The following is a 15,416-nucleotide window of genomic DNA, read 5'->3' as shown; positions in this document are numbered from 1 at the left end:
CAAAAAGTTGCATTGATTTAACTAAAATCTGTTTTTAAAACAGTTTACTTAAAACAGTGCAAAACCCCTGTGTGGATACTCTTAATTAGATTTACACCTGGTTTATATCACTTCAGTTTGTCAGCTCCTTACGGAATTAAACTTCAATGAAACAAGTAATTTTAAATGGATTTACAGGGTCCACGTAGTGGTTTTGCACTGGTTTAACAAAACAGTTTTAAAATCATCCGTGTAATTAAACTGGCTCAAGTTGTATGAAGCAAGGCCTCTGTGTGAATGTTCACAGGAAGAGTATTCCAAGCCTGTCACTAAGTTTCATTTAGTTATGAAATTAAATTAATTTTGTGACAAAACCATGGTTTTTTTGAGAAGTAGATGTAGTTCATAAAGCTTACTTCAGCCATACAGGGAACTAAAATTATACCCTGTGACTAGTCTCAAAGAATGACCAATGAATTTTAGATAGCAGATAATTGACTGAACACTCTGAACAGTTTGAGAACAATCCAGAGCTGAAAGATGTCAGTAAAAATGGCTTGTCAGATAGTTTTGATGATAAGAAAGAAAAAGTTGTGATTCCGTCAATGGATGATTCACAAGTAGTGAAAAAAGGACTAAATGTATGGAATAAAATGTTAGCACCATTATATATTGTTGGCATCAATAATTAGAGCAGCTCTAGGACATTGCCCAGTATCAAATAGATATTTTCATTCTTGTAGCTTCTAGACATCCAGATGAATTAAGGATGGACCTCATCTGTGTAAAATAAAATGCTGTTTCATTAACACTTCCAATGGCAGCGTAGTTGGATATTTTGTGCATACACTGGAAGATGCATTTTGCATTATTATTGATTTATTGCATTAGGTTTTATATGCTTATCATAATGAATGGACTTGTATGTTAACACTGTCCTCTGTTGAACTGAATCAGAATCTGTGTGTTATAAGCCACGTACTGTTAACAGCTACTGGAAATTCTCTTCCAGTTCAAGTGGTGAGAACCTGGGCTTTATGAGTAGGAGGATCTGAGTTCTTTGCTCACTACTCCTGTGTTGTACCATCTGGCCATATCATGCAGCACAGGGCTGTGAAATGCTGGTTGGCTATGGGAGTTTGTTCCCTTACTTTTCTTTTTTTAGATCAAATTGATATTTACCAGGGTGCATCTGCAAAGCTGTATTTTCTCCACATTGTCTCACTCCTATTCCTGGTGGGGTAAGTGTTCACACTAAGAAATATCCACTGGTTCTCTTGGTATCCACAGCCTTGGCAAAGAGGCCAAGGATTGAATGTGACATAGAGACTGAATGCCTCTCCCTCCCAGAGCAGGGTCCTTCTGGTTCTGAGTTGAGCCATGGGTGAAGTAGAGAGAAATCTGAAGGGGAGCTGGCATTGCACATGCTCAAGCTGTACCCATTCTTTGGATAAATACAGGACTTGGAAAACGAACAGTGCCACTCTGGCACCTTTCACCAGTGCTACATTTACTTTCAGAACAATTTGCTGAAATAAAACTGAATCACTGGTATGGTGTATGGCAAAGATGTTGGAAATGCTATCTATGACTCCTTACCACCTCCCCCTTCCAGTTTTGTTTCTTTATGCCTCTTTGAATCATTTCATGTGGTGTGTGTCTGGGAGTAGGGGCTGCATGGGAGCTGCTGCTAATTGTGTGCATCTTGGGACCGGGCATGAAAACCATAGAGTTAGTAGGGGAAAGTTTATTTTCTACCCAACAAGCCGTTCCCATAATTTTCAAAGCTTTTGTTCTGTAAGACATGCCCTTTAGCGCATGTCTTGCTCTAATCTATCATGCCTTTGGCCAATAAGCACCAAAGAGGATTTGACTGTATATATCATACCCAAGAGCAGCTCTGGCCTTTCTGTTTTATGAGATCCAGCACCTCCTTTTTACACTAAGGTGCATAGTGGGAGCTGCTGAGCAACTGGCGCTCCCACTGCAGCTCCTGAGAATCGAGTGTTCTCAAGATCACTCTGAGAGTCCACCTGAAGGCAGCTTTACAGAAAAATCCCAAGCTATCATTGAGTCAGAACATCCTTACATCATCATCAGGAACATTTGCCCCACTGTGTGACCTTGGGCAAGTCAGTCAGTCTGTGCCATCAGTTCCTCATGCATAAGATTGGGATGATGATGATATTTTCTTTCCCCCTACCCTTTTTTGGTCTTGTCTAGATTGTGGATAAAATTTGCAAAAGCACCTAAGCAAGTCAGGTGCCTAAGCCACAATGAAGTCAATGAGACTTAGGCACTTTTCTTCAAGGCAAGAACTGTCTCCCACTGCATGTGTATACAGTGCCTAGCACAATGGGACCCTGCTCTCAGCTGGATGCTACCGTAATACAAATAATTATCAAATACAAAACTCACCTGCCCTTATATGAGGAACTAATGATATTTTATTCATTTGGGTGAGTAAAATTCTGAAAAGCTGGGAGTTGTATGTTTTATGTTTAAGGGATAGTAGAGCTGTATTACATGTGACTTACATTTTCATACCATATACAATATTTTCACATCCTACAGTAGTGATTGGTTCTCATTTCCTCTTCTCTGCCTCTTGCAATTTCTTGAATATAAGAATAATACTCAGGGTTTTTCATCTATAGATCTTAAAGCATTTTATAATGGTGGGTAACATTATTCCCATTGTACAGATGGAGGAACTGTGGCCCAAAGAGGTTAATGCTCAGATTTTTCAAACCTGTCCATTAATTCTGGGTGCCTCAAGTTTTCGATTAAGACACATTGGGCCTAATTTCCAAAGATGTTGAGTGCATTCAGCTACAATCAACTTCAAATTGACTTCAGTGAAGGTGCTCAAAACTAAAGAAAATCAGGCCCAAAGTTTCCCAAATTAGGCAGTGAATGGACACCTTTGAAAAGGTAGAGCTAGCAAATCTGTTCAAGGTCTCGCAACAAGTTGACAGTAGAGGTGGGAACAAAACCCAGATGTCCTGACTCTGTCCAGCAACTAATTCAGTGGACCACATACTCTCCTTTCCTTCATCCTGCAGAGGCTCATCTCTCCCAAGGGAATTCATTCTTCTGCTCAGCCAGAGATGAATCTGCACCTCATGAGGGATGGGTCACTTTGTCTTTACCCTCTGGAAGGGATTGTTTGATAGCTGTTATTACTATAAGGAAACTAGTGCAGAAGAATGGCATTTAGTCCTTTAATAAATGCCAGTTTCCTATCACTGCTAGGACCTTGTTCCACAATAGTGGACATGACTTAGGAAAATACGTGAGATGTTATCTCAGCCTCTGTAGCTCTATACTCACTTTCATTTTCTTCCAAGGCTCTTCGTTTCTTAGAGCTGCCTTCAACAGCACAAAGGCTGGTTGGTGGTTGTGTGTAAGTTGTGTGGAGTTGATGCATGGGGCTTTCTCCCTTTCTCCCTTCTCTATGTGACCCTTATTTTACATGCAGCTTTGCTATGATGGAGCTATAAGCGTGTAACAAAGAAAAAAGATCTGGGTGAAATTGAACCCCCATGCCACAGTGTGTCATTCCCCTGTGTATTGTGCCTCTCTCCCTCCATTCCGCAATGTTCTCCTGTGATAGCCTGGAGCCCTTCTTCCTTCCTTTTGGGCATTGTGTTAATTGTTTGTGGTGTCTGGGCTTTTTGGTGGCATGGGGTGGGAAAGGTCAGCTGTCAGAAGCAGGCCTGTCAGTGGCTGATAAGACGCTTGGGAGATTGGATTTGAGTCATTAAACTCCCTCCCTATAGATATGGAGTCTGCTCTGCCGCAGGAAAAAAAAAAGAAAAGCAGGGGGAGAAAAAGCCCAGGACAGAGAGGGAGCATGTGCAAAAACATGCTGGCATCCTTCCTGCCGAACACATACACCATAGAAATACAGACACATGCCACACCACACGCCATAGAAACACAGGCAGGCACCCCCACCTCCTTCAGAAAATGTTCTCACTGCATATGCTGTTCATTGCACACATGCACCCTTCACTCACACATGCTGCATACACATGTACTCCCTCTATACACACATACGTACCCCTGCATACATGTGCACAACTCCCCATGTATGTGTACCCCTTACACATGTTTACCCCAATACAGACATACACCATGTACACACACGTGCTTCTCAGAATACAACTCCCTATAAACCCACATCTTCCTCACATCCACAGACTCTCTTTCACATTCCCTTTGCATGTTCTTCACTATTTACACATTCCCCTGCACTCCATGCACTACCATCCACTTCCTTTCATATTACACAAATTGGCATGCTCGTGTACACATGTGCCCCCCAAAATATAGACTCTGTATATCTGCCTCCCTATAGACACACACTATACAACTGTATCCCCTACACACATTTACAAACTGACGCACTCCTTTATACTTTCATCTTTACACCTTACACAGTGGGAAACGCATAAATGCCCCCTGCGTGCTGGCGTAAAGATACACACATCAACCCACCCTCCTTACCCATACAATACTACTCTCTGCACACTTATACCACATGATCACACAGATAAGTACACCCTATGCACATGCCTCTGTTACACCTGCCTTCTTGCATACACCCTACCGGTAACAAAAATGACAAGTGGCTTTTGATGACTAAGACTTGTAAAGCGTTTGAAGAAGAAAAGCCCTATGTAAGTGATGTGTTATTGCGCAATGGTATAGCCATGTACACACGCATGCTTAACATACACTCTGACACACACAGCAGCACCTGCTGTCCCCTATGTAACTGATCATCATTATAAAAAATATTAGAACCCTAAAATGCAAAAATATACTTTGTAAAAGGATCATTTTGTGGATAATTGTTGGGTCATTATTGTGATTAGTCTCTTAATGTTCTTTATTTTCTGTTTAAACTTCACACTGCCAGGATACCCAGAAAGTTCTCTGCTCAACATCAAGAGTGACCCCTTCTGGTAGACTGATGCCATCACTAGTGTATGAATGACTAGTTCAATGTTGTCTGTCTTTTCACTCCTTTTCTTGTGCTTGTCAAGCATAGGGGCCCCTAATAGGGCCAGGCTTTCCTCCTGGCTCTTCTTCAATTATTCTTAGTTGGGAATATCCTTCTTCTCATCTCTGTGACTCTCAGATAAAATCTTCACTCCATCTGCCTCCGCTGTCAGTGCAGGACCACTCCCCACAGGCAGTTCTTCAGGGCTTTGTCTAATTTAGTTTTAAGTGTCCGAAACAATGGTGGTCCCACAACTTCCATTGGGAAGATACTGCTACAGCCTCACAGATGTTCAGCCTAAAGATTCCTTTTCCTAATTTCAACCCAGTACTTTTTTTTACCAGAGTTAGCAGGCACCATTTTATTAGATGAATACTAGAGATCTTACATCTAAAGCAAAAACCCAGGTCCAAACAATATTGTGTTGGGGGTATTTGGAATCTAACTCCTGCTCCAGATTCCCTTATCTTTATAGTAGTCTGAATGAGGAGGATGGTTATGGTGTGAGGCTTGGAATCCAGGTAGGTATCCAAACTGTGAACTAAATAGAGCAAACTCCTCTGAGGGTGTTTAACACACCCCTCAGTCTCCCTTCTGCCCCATACCCTATTCACCTGTAACCCGTAAACTGTGTCCTGCTCCCCCTCACTCTCTCCTCTATCCTTCACAGTGTTTCTGCTGCTCCTCATAGACCCTGTGTCCTCTTTAGTCCCTTGAACCACAGTGTGGCAGCCATTTTGTCTGTGGGAGTGGCTTCAACCTCATTGAAGACAGAAGGAGGTGGCAGCCATCTTTATTCATGACAGCTTCACTTCCAAATTCAGATAGTCTATAGGGAAATGGTGACCATCTTGATGGCTTCAGCCTCATTGACCGTAATAGGAGATGGTGGCCATTTTAAATAATGGGGACTTTGCAAGTTGGCAGCTTTCATCATGTTTTCATGAGACATTTAAAAAACCCACTCCAAAATCTCCAGAATCGCAATACAATTGTGAACATTAATGTAATATCTCTTTGGTGGAACTAAGTAACATCATGGATATAAAAGGCATAATTTGAAGTTGCATAATCAAGCAATGGGTTGTAATCATTTATGTAGGCAGCACCTCCACTAATAGTTGGTGTTGTAACTTTACCTTAGTGCTAAGTTGTCTGCTTTGATGTTATGTTGTTGTATCTGATTTGGGTGGGAGGGAAGTTGTAGGAAGTTTTATCCATGCCTTTGGTGTTGGAGTTGTTACTAGCAGTGTCCCAATACATCCTTTGATTTCTAGAAGGGACTATTGCAGTACTGAAGATAAGAAGCTGGGATATGAAGAGACCAATCACACACTAACACACGTGCTCATATCATACTCTGTCAGAGATACACACACACTTTCAGCAAGCACAGGAGCACCTTACAATTGTGTGCTGTATGCCATGCGCCAGGTAGGCTAAGAGGTTGCGTAGCAACCATTACATAGAGAGATACCTGTACAATGGGGCGGCTGCTGGGAGAACTGAATCTGGAATCCCATGTTCACAGTATTGCCATATCCTATCTCCCCGGATCCTGCTATACAATGGGAATAAAAATCTGCCCATCCCTGATGCTTTGTGCCATTTTGCTTTGCATTTTGCTGAATGCTCCCATCTCTTGGAGTTAGATCCATCACATTTTAGAATGAAACAGGCGAGGAGAGTAAAAAATAAGCTGTGAGAAATGCAAAGCCAAGGAAATCTAAAAACAATTATCCAGGACTGTGATGGGAATTGACCCCCATGCCATGGCTGGCAGGGAGAGGGGTCTTTTAAGGTTTCTATACCACTCCCATCACCATGGTATCTCATCAGCTCCTAGGAAAATCAGCAGCAAGTGCCCACTCTACCTGTGAATACTGCTTAGTATTCCACCCTTCCAAGTATAAGGGGCAGCATTGTAGAAGACAGAGATTTTATGCCAGGAGGCAACCAACTGATATCCAGGCTGGTGACATTGGTGGGGCAAAGGGAACACAGGGGAAGAATAGATCAGTGGCTGAAGGGGCAGGACAAGTATGGGGTAGAACTAATGTGGGGAATGGGGTAACAGGATTGATTTGTGGGTTAGAGCAGAATTGATTGCTAGGCAGGGGATGGTCAAATATGGGGGTGAAGAGACCCCACCACTTTTTTCAGACTACGCTAATAATTGGCTCTCTCCAGCCATCAGCATCTCTCCCCATCTAAAAGACTTGGAGTTTATTGTTTCTTCACAAATGGGAAACTGCAAAATCTCACACAGATAACACCACAATTCTCCATGCTTTGCAAACAATGGAAAATCCACTAGGAGAGAGATGCCCAGTACATACTCTACCCTGAATACCTTCCTGGAGCTATGTGAGATTCCAACCTGCTGATGCCAGGGGCTAGTAAAGCTATAAGCTGGCCACTGTAATGATTGCTTTGAAATTCCTTGTTTTCAACTGAAGCTGCATTAAAGGCTAATGCCCAGTGGGAGTTAATAATTGCTTAGCACTTTTTATCTATGGGTTGCAAAGGTCTTTACTTTCATAATTGTTATCTTCATAAAACAAATAGGGACAACTAGACTTTTAACAGACAGCAACAGCTAGTGTGTACAGCAGCTGACAAAGGAGGGGAAGGAATGACTAATGTTAAGCAATAGGAATTCTTTGGGTGGAACATAATGGCTCCTCCACTCTTACTGGTCAGAAAAGAAGCTTTTCTTGGTGAGATCAATCAAGAGTTGCAGCAGCGTATGCAAAACCAAGTTCAGAACAGAATGGGCACTGACTGTTGGATGAATCTCACTGTTAATGTTGGGTCCTAGACTGACAGATGCTCAGAGCTGGGTTAGACATTAAAAAAGCATTTCACTGAGTCCCACTGGGGCCAGGTTATATCGTAAAAATAATTGTCATAAATAACAGGTTGTAAAACAGCATCAACTTCAAAGTTTCTTGGTGCACTTTTGTCTGAAATCTTTATAGAAAGTCCACGGGGCAAGGTCTGTGCCTTCCTTTGTGTTGTAGAGGATAGATAAAGCTGCTATGAATAAAGATTTACCATTCTCAGTTCCTGCTAATGTCACATGACTATGTGCCCATGCAGTATGGTAATACTTTGATGTCTGGAATGAATTCAGTGCTTTTCCCACTGTAAATCGTGACATTATGGTTAGAATGTGCTCCCACCCAAAAAATGGTGCAAAGAATAAATTGTCTTTTGAGCTGTGCTTGTGAGACACAGGGCAGATTGGTGTGAATCTTGACCATCCTGTGCATTTTAGGATGGGTGGCAGTCCCTAATGGGATCTTAGTTTGGGGTGATTCATACTCAAATTCTACACAAAATTTGGAATCAGAATCCAATATCCACACATGAAGAAAAAACAGATAAACAAAAATAAAATTCACATACCCATGCCCTTTTGAACTAATTTCAGAGCAGAAAATACCAGACGAATGACTGTGTATAGAGCATGGATTGAAAGATTCATATATCAAAACCAGCTGTACAAATTGGGACTGTGTGAGTGAAACATCTTTCTGGATTTTCTTTGCCCCATTTTGATGGATCTGCAGTTGATGCCTTAAATTACTATTTAGATATTTAATATACCTTCTCCTTATCCCCTGCACCAATGCCTATCAACATTCTATCTAAGTGACCGGGAGACTGAGAGTGAGACCTATCAATATGCTTTATGTTGCGCTAACAATCACCCCACCTTCACAGAAAAAGGCCATTAAATGTGTATTCAACGCTTCACAAATCTGTGGCTGTGGGAAAATGACTTAGTCATAACGATTGCATTTGACTCCTGACCTCAGACATTAGCTATTTGATCAGAATTACCTGCAGGTATACAGAGCATGTGTCTGACTTGATTGTAACACATTTCCTTCCTTCGGATCAGAAGTGACTAGGCAGAGAAATTATTATAGCAGACAATGGCTCTGACTACTTCAGAATTGCAATCAATGTCATCCTCTATGGCCAGAGTGGCTGTATATTAACATAAATACATATATTTCTTGGTGCTGTGTAAATGTACATATGTGACCTACTCTCAAATGTGCTTATGTACACACATACATATAGTCAAAAGCACAAATAGACTTTAGTTACTGCGTTCCTTGGCACTCCCAGCGAGAGCCCAAATTTTTGTGAGTCCATCCTGGGAGCCCCTCTTGCAAGGCTATTAAAGGGCTGAAGTCGTATTTTAGGGCTCATGCTGCAGTGCTATCGCTTGATGACATTATGGGTTCATGTCATAACACAATGCTGCTGCTTCATGCCATGAGGGCACAAACATCACCACATGATTATTTCTCAAAGGTGGTTGTCACAGCAAAGTATTCTTCGAGTGCTGGTCCATGTTTGTGTTCTACTATGGGGTACACATGCACTCCATGTGCCTGACACTGGAGAATTCTTGTGAGTAGAGTCCTTTGGGCTGCACCTGTGCCCCTGCTCTCCTTGTGCTCGGCTCTGAGGATATAAGGGGTATGGTGTGGGGCGCTGACCAACCATCTTTCTGGTTCCTTCTTACTGCTGCATGACCTGAGTTGGAATCCTCTAGTGTTTGGAGCTTCTCCTTTCTCTTCTTCCTCTAAATATTCAAAGGTGTATGTTATTCTTAGTTTCTTGTTGTCAGTTAGTGTTTTGATAGCTCCAGTTAGAGTTAGAATCCCCACCTCGGTGAAAAACTCCTGGCCTCCTGGTGCAGGACTTAGATTATGTTCAGAATACCAGGCTTCAAAAACTGCGTCTCCTGTCCCTGCTCCATTTGGGTCAGTGACCACCAGCAGTGCAGCATCTGCCATTCTTTTCCCAGCAGAACATGTCAGCTGTGAGAACTTTGGCTTTGGAAGCACCTTATGAAGCATTCAGTGGGGCCCCAGTCAGAACCAGGTTGGGAGACCATTGGCTGGAGTCAGCAAGGAGTGCATCTTGTAGTACTGTGCCTGACCCCAGAGTGGAGAGGGACAGAGGAAAGGACCCTTTGGCTGGGCCCCCTCGTGAGAGTAAGAGGCACTCTCACAAACACAAAAACAAATCCTATCCTAGACTTTCTAAAAAGAGAGATCCCTCCCTGACAAGATGCAACCTCTGAAGGTGCTGGTGACTTATACCAGTTTGGGTGATATTTTTGTCCTCCTGGACCCACAATTTCCCTTGTTATCAGGAATGATCCTCACCAGGGAGAGAGATAAATACCTGCGGGATTATAGGACTCTGGAAAATGTCTATCTCTTGTCCAAACCATTAGCTACAATTTCCTCTCAAGGGAGCCGATAGCACTGCTGATAGACCTGGATCTGACATTTTCATATTTGGAAGAGTCAGAAATACCTGTGGAACCAGCATCTCCTCCACCTAAGGAATTGCGCCCAGACAGGGGATTGCAAATCTCTTGGAACCAGCCTTGGGCACTCAGAGAGGTGGTAACAACAGACAAGTGGGTGCTGGATATCATCTATTCTAGCTGTACCATCAAGTTTCTCTGTCCACCTTCTTCAACACCGCCTGTCCCTTTTCAGGAACCTCTCTCACAAGGGATCCTCCTTCAGAAGGTATAGTCTCTTCTCCAATGGGGAGCAATACAGCGGGTACCCACTCAACATCATGGAAAAGGCTTCTGTTCGAAATATTCCCTTGTCCCCAAGAAGAAAGGAGGCTGGAGACCCATTCTCAACATGTGTCAACATTTTTATTTGCATACTGCAATTTTGTGTGGTTGCAGAGGCATTGATAATACCATTCCTAGACAAAGGCATATGGTTCACAGCTCTCAATATGAAAGACTCATACTTTCATGTGGGTATTCAGCCCTCTCACAGATGATTTCTTGGGTTTGTGATGGGCTCGCACCACTATTAACACAGGGTGCTCCCATTCCGGTTAGCTATAGTTCCCAGAGTCTTCACAAAAGTATTCTCAGCTCAGGCAAGCCAGCTCCTCCATCTTTCTATACTTGGACTACTGGCTTCTGACTGGCAGGTTTTGCCTTGAAGCCTTAATGTCAACATCATCACTGCTTCACCTTTTAGCATCCTGGGAATCTGCATAAACATGAAGTCTTCCCTGACTCGAACACAGCCCACAAATTTAGAGGAGTGACACTGGATTAAATCAGGTTCAGGGCCTACCTCCCCACCAACAGATTTCATACCATGGACTCCGATAGATCTAGTTACACACAGCCCTGTTGTGTGCACGGTACATGAGTTGGGATATTCCTGACTCTCCTGGGGCATGTGGTGCCCTGTATGTATGTGATGCCATTCACCAGACTCCATCTCCTTTATCTGCAAGCTCAGCTCTGAACAGTATATGCACTGAGCAAGCACTGCATGAATACTATAGTGACAGTTTCCTCTAAGATGAGGGCCTCTCTGGCATGGTGGAAGGACCCTGGTTATGTGTGCATGGGAGTTCTCTTTTTCACACCTGACAAGACAATGATTACAGACATCTCCCTGATAGGCTGAAGAGCCCACATGGATGATCACACAGCACAAGACACTTGGACTCCTTGGGAAGACAGATTGCACATCAATCTTCTGGAATTGAAAGCCCTACGAGAGACTTGCAAAGCATTCCTGCCATTCAGACGATCCCAGCGTGTCCTGGTAATGTCAGACAACATAACTGCCATTTTTATATAATCAAGTAAGGAGGGCACACTCTGTCCCCTTCTTTATAAATGTGGTCAATTTTATGCAACTGGTGTAGACAGAACCACATCACCTATAGGCAGCATACTTCATGGGCACTCAACATTTACTGGCGGACAGCCTCTGCTGGCTTTTTTCCACTGATCACAAGTGGGAGTTACGTGATTCAGTAGTAAACAGCATCCGAGTGGTGAATCCAGAGAGGCAAAACAGAACTGCAACATATAATGCTTCAGGGGAGTTCAAGATCCATGTTCAGGGGCAATGTTCTCCTTCCACCTTGGACAGATCACTTCAGTTATGCCTTCCCTCCCATCCTGGATTCTACCTTAAAAGATTCAACTAGACCAGGCACAAGTCATCTTCATTGTCCCCAGATGGCCCAGACAGTTCTGGTTTCCAAGCCTCCTACCAGTTTTATCCCATCTATCTATTAGCATTTGGACCTTTCTGGATCTCTTGATCCAGAAAAGTGGCAGGGTCAGGAATCCCAATCCCAATGCTCTTCATCTCATGGCTTGGTATTTGGATGGGTGTTGAGCCTAGAACATTTCTGCTCTGAATCTGTGCAAATCAGTCTTAATAACAGAAGAAAAGACTCCACCAGAAAATGTTACCTAGCCAAGTGGAAATGTTTCTCTCTCTGGGCCCAGCAAAATGATACATCTCCAGAGACAGCGGAAATATGCTGGAATATCTTCTTATCCTTAAAACAATGGGCCTTTCCCTTACCTTGATATATGTTCAGCTGTTAGCGATCAGCAGGCGTCACCCGCCAACAGACAGTTACTTGATCTTTGCCTACTTGGTAACAGCCAGGTTCTTCAAGAGCCTGATCAGAATCATTCTGCCAGTAAAGCATACTCATGGGATCTTAATTTAGTGCTTTCAGCACTCATTAATGCACACTTTGAACTGCTAGTTATATGTTCCATGTCTCACCTGTCAGTTAAGGTTGCCTTCCCCATTGCTATCACCTCAGCCTGCAGTGTAGGTATACTTGGGGTCTTAGTGGCTGATCTGTCATAGACAATATTCCATAAGTATAAGGTCTTGCTACGATTATGACTGAAATTCATTGCTAAAATAGATTTGGAATGTCACATGAACCAGTCAATTCTCTTACCTTTGTTTTTCTTGAAGCCCTGGGCCTCCAGTGAGGATCAAAGACTTCATTCTCTTGATGTGCGATGAGCATTGGCATTCTCCCAGCAAAGAATGAGACAGATCAGGAAGTCACTTAGACTATTTGTAGACTCGTAGCAGAATGAGTATGAAGACCAGCTATATCTTCTCAGAGGATATTTAAGGGTACATCTACACTGTAGTAAAAAACCCACAGCACCAAGTCTCAGAGCCTGTGTCACATGACTTGGGCTTGTGGGGCTTGAGCTTAAAATTGCAGTGTAGACATTCAGGTTTGGGCTGGAGCCCAAGCGTCTACACTGCAATTTTTATCCGCACGAGCCCCGTGAGCCTGAGCCAGCTGACCTGGGCCAACTGCAGCTGTGCTGTGGGTCTTGTATTGCAGTGGAGTCATACCCTAAGTGGATCTCTAGCTGTATTCTACTCTATCAGTTCACACAGCTTTCTCCCCCACATGGGGTAACGGCTCACTCTACAAGGGAACAAGCATACTCAGTATGCATCACTTTCAGGGGTACCACGGCTTGATATTTGCAGGGCAGCTAGATGGAGATCCATCCACACATTCCTGAGGCTCTACACCTTGGTCCAGGACTCTGCCACTGATGCATCCTTTGGGATAGCAGTTCTACAAGCAGCTATACCACCTGCATTCTCACACTCACTGCCTCTCTAAATACTGCTTGTCAGTCACGCCCCGTGGAATACACATAGGGACGAGCACTTGAAGAAAGGGAAATGAATTACCTAATTGTAACTAGAGTTCTTCAAGATGTGCGGTTGCTATCTGTATTCCACTACTTGCCCTCCTTCCCCTCTGCTTCGGATCATGACAGGATTTGTGGTAGAGAAGGAATGGGGGAGACAGTCAGTCTGCCCCATCTTTATACCCTGGGTGTTGAGCATGAGGGGAGCAAGGGATCAGACACAGACCAACAGACACTATTCTCCAGTCTCAGGCACGTGGAGTGCATGAGTACCCCACAGTGAAATACATATAAGAACCACACGTTTAGAAGAACCCCATTTACAATAAGGTAAGTAACTTCACTTTTCTTCAGTTTCTTATTAAGGGATTCTGTTGAATATTTGGACTATGTGAGATTAAAATGAAGCTGAGAAGTGCTATTAACATGTCAGCATGGCAATAGCATGGCTCCTGCCTTTTGCAAGGGAAATGTGAGTGACCACAATTTGATTACGCTAGTCAGTAATTTCACATTCAGCCTTCCATTTGTGGGTGGGATTCAACTAGATGCCACTGTACTGATAACGCGAAGAGCCATGGTATGTGGACCAGCCCCCTGAATATCCTGTTTACCATGTGCTACTCACTCAGACCTTTTGCAAGCTTCATCACCCACATTTTATATTGCCCCCCTCTCTCCCACTTGAATCAAGTCATGGGGCTGAATCTCCAGTCACATTTGAGCATGTTATGTATTGCGGTGGGAACATCGCTTGGTTTGGCTGCTTTACTGATGGATGAAAACCAGTGAGAAATCTTTCGAGAAAATTGATTCTTAGTTATTAGTCAATAAAAAACCCCCTGATGGCTAAAGAGCAATTTGTCAAAACCAGTTAATAATCCACATTAAACCACCTAATACACAGCTCACTCCAGCTTCTCCCCCTCCTCCCCTCCATATCCAACTCTGCCAGATGATTAAAAGATGAAGAAGAAGAAGACATTTCTCAGGGACTGCAGGAGAAGGTGGTGTGAAAAAGGCATCTAGGTCACATGTTGGATTCATGTTGGCATTTCCTCTCTGCAGAGCTGAATTCAAATACTGCCTCCAGCCAGCAGAGGAAATGAGTTTGCTGGTCATCCCCTAGTGTACGATACACACAGGAGATTTTGGTTTTTTGCAAGGAAAGAGAGACCTTGTTGTGTGCTGCCAACAATCCCCCATGCTTTATTTTTGCTCTGCCAAGAGACTTGTCTGCCTATTAAGGATTCTCTAGGTAGTGTCATCCAACAGGCAAAGGTCTGTGCTAAGTACTGCAATTAGAAGTACCTAGAAGAGTTTACCACTACCCTGCCCATTTCAGGTGGGTGCTACTGTTCTGACCTGGATTTCCCTGTGACTGTCAAAGGAGAGAACTTGAAGCAGTGACTCATTTTCCCCTGTCAGTATGTTCATTCATCTGGAACAATGGGAGAAATCAACCAGAATTAGATTAGGTACCAACTCAGATATACTCCCAATGGTAGTTCAGGCAGGTGTATGGCATGGCATTACCAGTATGGTATTAGTCAGTGGCACATTAGTCAACTTTTTGGGCAGGTGGTAGTGTGATGGTTACCTGGGGTTACATTGGAGGTTATTCCCTCATGCTTCTGATAAAAATGTAAATTCATTTGTAGCATAATTGTACGTCTTAACACTAACCTTCATATAGCCTCCATTGTGCTACCTTTGAATGTCTGCCTGGAAACAGTGCTGTCTGCAATGGAAGTGGAACGAACATATTGATTTTGATAGGGATTGAGAACCCTATTGTTGCGTCTGTTGGTAGCCATGCTACAACAGAGACAACACACTCCACAGCGACAACAGAAGAACAATAAGAAAGCCATGAGATTTTTGAGTTTAATAATGATT

General features: G+C 43.2%; 1 protein-coding gene across 3 annotated transcripts in view; it reads left to right on the top strand.

The window, feature by feature from the left end:
• NRXN3 (neurexin 3) overlaps positions 1-15,416 on the top strand; it is a 1,218,301-nt gene that overhangs the window by 274,670 nt on the left and 928,215 nt on the right. The gene's annotated exons all lie outside the window — the stretch shown is intronic.

The sequence above is a fragment of the Emydura macquarii genome, unplaced genomic scaffold, assembly GCF_026122565.2.
Source record: "Emydura macquarii macquarii isolate MOO-44397 ecotype Brisbane River unplaced genomic scaffold, CSIRO-AGI_Emac_v2 contig_374, whole genome shotgun sequence".
In the NCBI taxonomy this organism is placed as follows: domain Eukaryota; kingdom Metazoa; phylum Chordata; order Testudines; family Chelidae; genus Emydura; species Emydura macquarii.
This window is presented reverse-complemented; position numbering and strand designations above follow the sequence as displayed.